At 39.9% G+C, this 11375-nt stretch overlaps 1 long non-coding RNA gene across 2 annotated transcripts in view; it reads left to right on the top strand.

Moving 5' to 3' along the window:
• Positions 1 to 349: 349 nt before the first annotated feature.
• The window catches only part of LOC141777560 (uncharacterized), a 28198-nt gene continuing 17172 nt past the window's right edge, over positions 350 to 11375 (top strand). For both annotated transcript variants that reach the window (XR_012595921.1, XR_012595920.1), the window contains exon 1: positions 350 to 600. This is a non-coding gene — a long non-coding RNA (uncharacterized LOC141777560). The remainder of the gene's footprint in view (positions 601 to 11375) is intronic.

Genomic DNA, 11375 nt, shown 5'->3' with positions numbered 1-11375 from the left:
CTGTTGTTCAAAATTAAGGCTGGAATTATTTTATCAAGAAATCGACAAACACTCTGGAAAGACCAAAGCTTATGAAATAGTCCTTTGTAAATCTTTAAAAACAGGTCACAAATGTGTAGTTTATTTTTCATTTTGAAAAGGCTCAGTAATTACATTTTCTCAGTAAAATAGTTGAGTTGTGACACCTGCACGGATGTGAGGGGAAGAACATGTGTGTGTTAACTCTAGAGGGTTTAATGGTAAAAAGCCTTGCCAGGTCAAACCTCTGGTGTACTGTGTCCCTCTCTCCCCTGCTTTAATGTGTCTCCTCCCACAGTTTATCACTGGTCAGGTGTTGGTTTCCTCATCAGGTGTGTAGGGGGCGTGGCCCGGGAACATAGGGAAGGAGAATTGTTTGTGGAGGGAATTTTGGTTTACTTTGTGAAGACAGAGGGAGGACCAAAAGTTTGAAGCCTTCTGGGGAAATGAACCACATTTAGCTCAGTTTTATGTCAACCGACTGAAGACAGCAGGGAAACCAGCGTGTATTGAACGAGGACCAGAAAGATTGAGCAGCAAACCAAGCCAAGGCCGGATTATTTCTTCTCAACCCGACATCCGGTGAGTTTGATTACTTTTTGGAGATTATTGTTTGCAATGCATTGCTTTTTCCTGGTTTATATTTCTGCATTTTGATGGGAGCACATGTTTTTTTGTTGTTGGATATAAGCTCCTTGGTCGCATTGAAAGACAGTTTTTGAGTTGGAAAAATCTTGTGGATAATCCAGTGGACATTCCTCCAGTTAATAGTATTTGGGACGGATGCGTAGCACCCATTCTCCTGTTCCCCACCAGGTTTATACTGTTCGCTACGAGTCTCCGGCTCAGCTGTCGCCATGTTGAGAGCCAGAGGCAATAGAGGTGCTCCCAATCTCGCATTTAGCACCTTTAAGTTTCCTCTTAGTGCTTTCTTGTGGAGGGGTCACAAGGGATTTAAAGGCCTCTCTTGACCAGGTCTTAGTACCACAGTAGCCCTTGAACTTTACTTGTAACTAGGCTTAAAATGAATGCTGATTGTTATAGGGTTCTGTAGTTTTTAGCAGATGTTACTCAGACAGGTGTAAATGGTGCATTTGGTGCTCTAGTCAGTATTTACAGCAGCAGGATGGTGTATGTGGGATTACCTCAAAATAAACTACCCATTGTGCCCATTTTCATTGTAACGTAGCAAAATGTCAACCAGTGCAACGGTGTGGCTCATTGATGTATTTTAACACACAGTCTGTGACTCTCTACAACTCTATGACACAGAGGAAGAAGATATATCAGGCTTTGGATACACAGACGGTATTTGTTATAAAGGATCAGTTTATTGTTGTTGTTTTTATGGGATTGTTCATAATAAGAAAAATACAGGATATCTCCAGAAGTATTCCTTAATTGTCTTACTTTTTTAGGGTTTGTATTTTATTTTAGACATGATTTTCAAATGTTAATCATATACAGTATGTATAAGTGTGAACTTGACTCGTGTTGACTCGCAAAATCCTAAGTGTTGTATAAATAATATTTGTATAAACGTTTTCTAATGTTAGCTATCTGTCATTTATGGATGACCAGTAGTAAAATTAGTTGTGTTGCAGTACTACAACTGCAGTGTTGTAGCAGTACTCAAGAACGGAGTGCTTATGGTTTGCATGTTCTACATTTTATCTTAAGTGTGTCGTGCACAGTGGGAATCGCACTGGTCTTGACTTGGTCTCACTCCCAACCCCTCAAAGTATAGATTCTGTCTTGATACACTCTGGTCTTGGTAATGACTTGGTCTCGGTTTAGGTGATCTTGACTACAACACTGCCTAACTGTTCCAACTTTCATTATGACCTGTTCAGGACTTGGTCTTAAGTTGGGACTTCATTTCGGACTTGACTCTGGACTTTATGGCCAAGACTTGAGACTTTGTCCTACTTCTGCTTGAATATTTAGTCTTTTTCTGTGCTTTAGTCTGTTGTTGTTTTAATGTATCTGTTGTTGGAAGACCCCGATGGTCACAAACCAAAAGTTCTTTAAGTGTTGCTGGAGTTTTGACCCATGTTTCTACTTTAAAGCACTTTAAACTACGTAAATAACACTAACATGTCATTGCCATGACCTTTTGGCATCTTTTACTCATCATTACCTCCATTTCCAGTAGTAGTCCTAGTATAATACCACCCCTTCAGCCATAGCACTCTGTTAGATTTTCTACTGTGACTGTCTCAGCTATCGCTTTTTCTGTCTAGTTGTTTTCTACGTCTGTCTGCCTGGTTGTGCTCCTTTGACCTTGGTTGCCTGATTAAAGCTTCATATAACTTGTGTGGCACACGAGTTTTACATGAACACATGTTGATCAGATTTTAGTTTCCCCTGGAAAGTTCTTCTGTGTTGTAACTCTGTTTTGGTCCAAACAATACAGCAGCATTTTTATATTTGCAGAGCATTTAGTGGTGTTGTGCATTCATTATCAAATTGGCGAATGTGTTTCTTAATTTGGTTTGTGTATAATTACTTTTTTAAATGCGACATATGGTAAAGATGTTTCCTTCATTTGCTTCTCTTTTCTTAAGTAAAGCAGCGTGTTGAGCTCTCTCAGGCACCGTGAATGAGTTGCACAATCACTGTTTTAACATATAAATCCACAATATTTAGTACTGAAATCAACATTTCTTTATGAACATGTAAAACAAATATCATTTTTAATCTTCTTTATGTGCCAACTTCAATTATTTTGTGCTGCTGTTTGGTCAGTCCCTCTCCTCCAAACGTATTTTATATCTAACAACAAGTGCTGTTTGATTAAAGGATAAATACAAAATAAAGCGCTAACATCCCATCACCATCTTTGTTGAACTGATAAAAGGATTTTCAGTTTTACGCCGTCACCTCCTCTTCTTCACATGTCATGGTCCTAAATTTCTAAATACCATTCAATACTGCAAAATGGAATAAAAATAGGATTATATTTGTGATTTCTCATCCTATGTCTGATCACCTCACAGTTGACTCACACTACTTTATAAAGTCACTTGATCCAATTAACTGATAAGAAAAATAAGTGGTGCATCAGAGAGGCTACTGGATGTTTGTCAGGACATTCAGGGACAAATGTCTCCTGATCCAAAGTGATTGTTGTGTCTTTGACAGGACACACCACCAGTTATATAAAGTCACTTAAAGTCTTATAAGATAGTTTCAGACCTGTAGAAACTTTCTAATGGATCGCTGCATTGTCTTAACTGCTTTGAGTCATGAGGAGCCAACAGTTTGAAATCCAAATATGCTGATCCATGAATAAATCAACACTGCAGACAAAATCTAATTTCATTGTTGGGAAAAACTCTAACAGAATAATCAATATAAATTCGTTTTTTTTCTGGCCAAAACTGAGGTGACAGCTTGTTCAGGTGGGGTTTTAAAGTATACAGAGTTAAACTGTGAGTGTCTGACTTCCCTCAGCATTAAACAAGCTCTTTAAATGAAGCTGCTGTTGAATATTTGCTCTGCCATTTGACTGTGATTGAAAAAGATAAAAAGAACGGTGTTTTTCTCTCTGGCTGCGATGATGAATAATGCAGCAGCGGCTGTCTGGGCGTCTCTGTCAGATTGTTAAGAGCAGTTTCCCCATCGTGTTCCCAAATCTTTGCGTGTTTGACTAAACAGATGAGACGAGCCTCTCGTTTTGTGGAGTTTGCAGCTGCTGTCTGAGGACTCAGCTGACGGTTGGATCTGAACACTGGGGAGCGATGTGCAGGGTGGAAGTCCAGAGGATATCACACCAATCTGTGGTCATGGTAGAGCTAGACAGATGTGTTTCTTTTGCAGGTTTAAAAGCAGCAGAAAGCATGACTTCATATGTAGAAATTCACCCTCTTATTTAGACTATACAGCTGAGAAGAGTGTCCTATCAAGCCTTATTAGGACTCTGTGTTCCTGACACCAAAATATCTGGTAGGGTAAGTCGCCTTGAAAGTTTTGACTTCAGAGCAAAAGTCTGTCTTACAGCAGAAGACGCCCGCCATTTTTTTAAATTACCACCTCCAATCCAACCACAAAGAAGATGACATTCATATCAGAAAAATTCGAGGTTTATTAACCTTTTAAAAACAGTTGTTTCTTGCTTTCACCAAGGTGTTAATATAGTGTCATGTTGACACATTCTCCCTTTCAATTGAAGTGAATGGGAGATGGAGCAAATATTTGCTGGACAGACATGTATTGTGACCACCTTAAACCTGGAATAAGTGATTTTTGGCCACTTGGGGGCAGTAGAAACAAGTTGTGAACACAACATTGACATATCATCACTTTTTAAGATGATATTGCAAACTTGTTAGCAAAGAGTTGCTTATTTACACATCCAGCAGTCACAGAGCAACATTAGCATTCATTTGGAGTCGTGTTTGTGTCCACTTGACGAATGTCAGTCCAATAGTCACTCTCTTTTAGCTCTGTTTTTGGTCTCTACCAACTCCAAATTGCAACCAAAAACAGCACTATGAGAGTGGTGAGTGAACCAAAAAAGAAGTTGCAGCTGCAGCTAAACAATGAGTGGAAACTCACTATAAAGCTCCGTAAAGCCGAGGAGAGCTGCAGATTCAGGTGATAATTCTCTGTAGGTTCAGCACTACGAGGAGTAGTACTTACGAAAAGTAATGCACTGTAATTCGCATATATGCCACGAAATCCATTAGAGTGTAATCCACGTGAACCAGGAAGTATAAAAAGTGGCAAACGCTGCGTAAGGAGGAGGTCGGGGTGGAGGGTGGGTCAAAAAACACAGAACTTTCATCCAGGAGACCGATGTCTATGCCCTGTGTGAAACCAGAAGTCAACGTTGATTTATTTTGTACATAACTTCCATACTTAAGTAATGCCACTTCTGTAGTTATTTTAACCAAAACCACGATCTTTTCCTAAACATAACCAAGATGTTTCCTGTGAAGACGGAAGTTTATTTTGAAAAGACTGTACAGTATGTAACGAGCAGAAATTGACACGTGTTGCTGGACATTCGTAGGAAAATGCATAAAAAATGAGAAATAACTTTTCGTAAGAAATCGTACTAACCGTTGTATGATTACTACGAGAGACCACATTATCATTGTCACATTGTCATTTAGTACATTGTTTTTTTTCATCCAATCCAACAAACATAGGATTTTTAACCAGGAGACCGGTGTTCGTCTCCCAAAGTGTTGAGTTATTTTGAAGTTATGTTAGTGACCTGTTTTCTGTACTTATTTCAAGCCCAGCCATGATGTTTTTCCTAAACCTAACTTAAGTGATTTTCTTGCCTAAATCTAACTGTGATCATTTGACAGTAACTACGTGGCGTATAAATGATACGCGAAAAAATGTATTATCATGGCATGCGGGATGTCCTTAAAATATCTATTTACACGCTTTCCCATGAGATCAGGTTGAGTATACCGTACTAGAAAATTTAACTAAAACATCAAGAATACATGAATCCTCTCTGAATAGTGAATGAATCCTTTGTTCACTGTTTAAACGTTTTAAAAATAAAGCGGTCGGCTGTCCAGACGGTTAAATACCATCATGTACAATCTGACATGGATAAAGACACATTTTAATCAATTTTACTAAACTGTCCTCGTTCACCGTGTGTCCCGCTGACAGAATTAACCTTTCTGAGGCTCCACGCTGCCTTGTTCAGCGTGCAGTCTGTCAAAAAATTGGAACCCAAATTGCACATGCCTGCAGCTGTGAGCGAAGGCCTCCACCAGACAATGAGCGACACAATGGGCCTGGCTGTGCCATTAGCTGAGAGGTTGTCATGCCAACGATACAAAAAGCCCCACGCTCGACCAGGAGCCCAGAGGAGTATTCATATTGAGCGAGAGCGTTCCCCGGAGGCCCTTCACTTTCTGTTACATCATTACTCATTCGAGGAGAAGGCTTCCTGTCGACGCCCGCTGACCAGAGCGCTGGATGCTGCCAGTGTGTTCAAGCTGGGAAACTGTGGCAGAGGCTGGGTGTCAAGTTCTTTTTGTTGTTGTTGTTGTTGGATTTTAGCTCCACAAGAAATGCACTATTGTGCCAGTAAACAGACAGTCCCATTGTGCTGAAGAGTGTGACGGCTGTTTGAACCCTGATCTAAACCAGCAGGACCGTCGCTCAGGCTGGCGTCAAATCACAAACAATATGTTCAGCAAGGGAAACATTTTTAGAGAACATACGAGCAGCTCAACATTTATCAGTGGTAGAGGAAGAACTCAGATCCTTCACTGGAGTAAAAATTCTAATTCAACAATCTAAAAATACTCCATCTTGTATCTAGAGTTATACTTAAGTAAAAGTACAGATGTATTATCAGAGTAGAGATGAGGAGCTACAGAGGTCTGGTGAGCTTCTTTCTATCTTCTTTCTCTTTTTTTCATTTCAAATTTATAGCAAAGAGCATATATTGCTAAGAAGTGAAAGTCAATAGTTTGTTCGATTGCAGCGTCGGCTCACAGCAGCAGAGCTACGCTTACGCTATTTTAGATTGAAAGCGACTACCGTACACCAGTAAAACGTCCGCCTACAAAGTGCCGTACATGTCATGTCTATTCTATTGTCATAATTGTAATGTCTCTACTGAAATGTCCTGTGTTGAACAATAGAAATGTTATAAATATGCATACTATTATAACTATTTACTTACTTACTTAGTTATTTGTTGACTTTTTTGCACGGCCGCTTCCCAGAGGAGCATAAAGTGATCGATGGACATAAATGGAAGTTAGAAAAATCCAGCACACAGATTTTGAGAGCAATCTCAATCTTTTTCATGTCAAGGACCTCAAAATCGATGTCCAATAGACCACAGACCATGGATGTATAAGAGGTTGTGTCCTGTGCTTTTGCCCTGTGTGATCGTAAATAGCCTACAACTACATTAAATTGTGTTTATGTCATGCTACTAGCACTACTAGCTACTGGCTGATAGCCTGTTGTTTGGGAACAAAGACGTTAATACATCCACCACGAAACAGGCTGACAGCATACAGCCCATGGGTGAATTATAAGATAATAAAAGTTATGAATTACAGCCAATATATCCATTATGACAGCCGCATACAGCTAGCAGGAAGCTGGCAGAACCGGATATGTCATATGAGCTTGCGGGGCGCTGCAGTCCCGTGGGTCTGATACACGTTCATTATGCCGAGGAAAATAACTCTGGATTCAGCTATTAGTGAATTTTACAACTTTTAGATTTAAATGAGGGTTATTTAAGTGTTCTACTGGGAAGTTGATTTATGGCGGCAGCGCTACCGCAGCGCCATCTAGCAGACATTGTCAAAAAAGCACCAGAGTTTTGTTTCTTTGCTTGCCCCAACCGAGGCCGACTCAAGTGACATCACTTGAGGCAGTTTATCAGACTCACAGACACACAGCTCCCTCTGGAGCAACAAAAGGCTTTATACAACTTTTTTTCACATATGCAGTCGTATTCCCAAAGAGCTGTTAACACAGCTTCAAACACTTAATTTCCTGCGTTCTGTGAATATTTCAGTATCAATTTATAGAAATGTCTTTAATTATGTAAAGGAAAACACAAAATTCAGGTGGCAGGTGACAAAATATAATGGAATATAATGCAGTAAGGCTCCCATGCATTCTGTATTGCTTTCAAATAGTGACGTTGCCAGCTGCCGCTCCGTGTTCTACCGGCCCCGGCCGCACGCAATGACTGCTCATGACTCTTTTTCCTTCTAAATGTGTGTGTAGGGTTACCAGCTCCCACTAGTAGAAATATAGAACGGCTGCAGGTGGATAGTGGTGGTTGTTCTGTTTTGTAATAGTAACTCGTTTTAGTAAAGCTATAACTTAAAAATTCATTCTGCATCTGATTTTTGGGCTACGCCATTGGTGACACCTCTTCATCTCACTGATACATTTTTGATGACATGATTGCTCATGTTCAAAACTTTCTGCACATTCAAAACATTTCCCGCATATCTCTGACAAATCATATAGCCTAATATTTTGAAAAAAAAAGTACGAAGTCATAATTTATTGAGAATAAAGTCTTGATATTTTAAGAACAAATCGACCTGCCCTATAGTCTGCTCTGCTGTGAATGACGTTATTGCTCTGCGCTCTACTGATATGGTAGTATCTCCTTTAGACCGTTATGTGTGCTGCAGTGCAGGTAATAGGGGAAAGGGATCGGGTTCAGACAAGACCAGAAGCGTTGCAATATGCAGCTGTTCAACAAGCGATTTTGTCCCTGCCGTCCATATGCAAACTTACGCCCCTGCAACTCATAATATGACAAGGGGCCCCAACCAGATAATCTTTACAAATGCATTGTATTTTACAAACGTATAAACTCATATTTTTGAATGTCTGAATCTGTAGAGTATTTTGTAACTACAGCTGCCAAATATATGTAGTGGAATAAAACAAACAATATTTCCTTTTGAAGTGCGGTGGAGAAGAAGTATAAAGTAGCATAATATTGAGTATTCCCAATGGAAACTCAAAATATACAAGAAATGCACCATATTTGTTGCACTCTGTTCAGTATTGTTAGTATACAAGCTTTGTTATTTGGCTGACCTTTGACCTGTGATTGACCTCCACCAGGTTACCTCAAAGGCCTCCTCTTCAACAACACTACCGTTTCAAATATTCAAGTTCAGTTAGACCATCTGTCTGTCTTTTGAAACGCAAAAACAAAAAGACGGCATTCATTTGGTGCCTCCTTGATTCCTCTTTTGTTTGTGTAATTTGCTTTGGACATGCCTCTAACACACACACACACACACACACACACACACACAGCTCACATCTTTGTGTCACTCACAGTGGGGCTTTGCCTCCACACAGGCCAGGATGTATAGTGGTGAAACCTGCGGGTCCCACAACTCTGTGAGCCGCTGTGATACCACAACACAAACAATGACGGAGGATTTTAGACCGTAATCCTCCGGCAGCTCGGGGGTTGAGGAAGGTTGGAGAGGAGTTACAATGCTTCACATACACACAATAACGTTCTGCTTCTCCTTCCAGATTAGTACAGAAACATGTAAATGTTGAAATGTATTTGCAATATTCTCCATTTTTCCACATATGTTGTGTTTTGTAGAGAATTTGCTCCAAAACTTTTATGCAAAAATGGTCATTTAAAAAAATATTCAGATTGTTGCCATGTTGCTCCGCCATGTTTCTACAGTAGCCCAGAACAGACAAACCAAACGCTGACTCTAGAGAGAGCCTTTCACGTTTTTACGTTACCTGAAGGCCACCGTAGTTCTCCGACACGCTCGTAAAACTGCAGTAACGTGATCCGCAGAGTGCATAACCGTGATACCGCCAGCCGCCATCTGACTTCCGTTGCTCCTAAAGTAGTGTTATTATGGTAAGGATGGCCTCTGAGTGAGGCGAACAGCGTTACCACGGTTTTCTACTCTGCGGCTCACGTTACTGAAGTCTTGGAAAGGGAGGAGTGAGCAGAGAGGTACTCAGCTGGTTGCAATCTGCAACTACACCACTAGATGGCCTCAAATCCTAAACACTGTACCTTTTAAATTGGAACACAACATCTTAAATTATTTGATCACGTCTGGATATTCAATGGAAAAAAGAATAGTGTTGAATAGCTGTTGTTCAGCCCCCCTCCCCAACGCAATGACTTTCAATCTCTTAGTCTTGAGATGTGAAAACAGAATCAAACAGAAAATAACACAAAAAATCGAATTGAGGGCCGGTGTTGCCAAATATGAATCAATTCCACGATAACAGTCTAATCAACAAAACCACATCACATCTATCATATCAAATGGGGACAACACAGATATATGATATCAATTGTTCTACTTTATACAACCAAATATCGGCGTCAGGTATCAGTTTAACACACACAGCGATTTTGTGTTTGTAACTGAATTAAGGAGATTGAATTTCACAAACTCTGACATTAACGCATCGATGGCTGGAAGGAGGAGCTGCTCGCTGCTGACAGAGCAGTCCTGACAAAGTGACACGCAGCACATCAGAGCAGGATGACACAAAATGAATTATTGATAAACTGCTCCAGCATCGTAAAGATCGATCTATCCATCTATAATGATAGAAATATGTTGGACAAAATATTAGAAACACCTCTCAGTATATATTTTAAATGTCATTTAACAGTAGGAGAATCATTATACTGTATAATTGAATATCATTACTTACATTGCAAATGTATCTATATTGTTGTTGTGGAAGGAAAAGGTTCAGTTATTCTCTGATCAGTTACCACAGTTGTGAAATTAACTCTGCAGAAGCAAAACTGTGAGTGCATGTTTTGGGGCATTTTTTCCTACCATATGTGGAAATGTTTTAGTTGTGAGGACAAGCGTATTTTGTTCTAGGATATTTCAGTTTATGATTATTACTCTTCGCGGTGACATCTAATATTTGATTTTGTAGTTTTTTCCTTTATTTTTGAATTGATTTTGGCACCAGTTCCTTTTTCCTTTATTTTTGAAAGAACTTTGTATGAGAAGGATCTGAGTGTTGTCAAACTGTTGAGACTTTTTGTGGAAATGGTGGATATAGATGTATGGAGGCTTGTTAGTGTCTCAGACTGGAAAGCTGTGTGCATGTGTGTGTTTTCTGATTTGTTTCCATAATGTTGTTGTTTTTATTTCATTGCAGCAGCATTTTCTTGTGGTGGAGAGTAGGGATTCAGATGGACGTTTTGATTTGTATAATCTTCTGATTTTATAGGCTATCTCTTGATATATGGAAGATGAAATGTGACCTATAAATAAATAAAGAAGAGTGAAAAAACTCCTCAGCATAATGATCTATAAATAAACGGCATCATTTATACATCCTCTTACAGGACCAGTGTGTAACATTTAGGGGGATCTATTGGCAGAAATGAAAAATAATATTAATAAGTATGTTTTCTTTAGTGTATAATCACCTGAAAATAAGAATCATTGTGTTCTCGTTAGCTTAGAATGAGCTGTTTACATCTACATAGGGAGCGGGTCCTCTCCACAGAGTCCGCCATGTTTCTACAGTAGCCCAGAACGGACAAACCATACTCTGTTAACTTTTCCTGCTTAAGCCGGAGTCAATAACGTTACTCGCAACCGTCGCCGCCGCTCTCTTTCTCTTGCTTCACCACTCACTTCCCACGTACACACACTCTCTACGCAATGGCTCTACTCCAGATAGTTCTAGAGAGCACCGCTCATATTTTTGCGTCGGCCACCATATCTCTCCAACACGCTTGGCAAACCGGAGAGGCTTCAGCTGGTTGCGATATCCTCATCTCACCACTAGATGCCGCCAGATCCTGCACACTGGCCCTTTTAAATGACCACATAGTTGAATGAACATCTCTC

Source organism: Sebastes fasciatus, chromosome 11 (genome assembly GCF_043250625.1).
Source record: "Sebastes fasciatus isolate fSebFas1 chromosome 11, fSebFas1.pri, whole genome shotgun sequence".
NCBI lineage: Eukaryota > Metazoa > Chordata > Actinopteri > Perciformes > Sebastidae > Sebastes > Sebastes fasciatus.
Note: the sequence above shows the minus strand (reverse complement) of the source record. Positions and strands in the feature narration are given on the sequence as shown.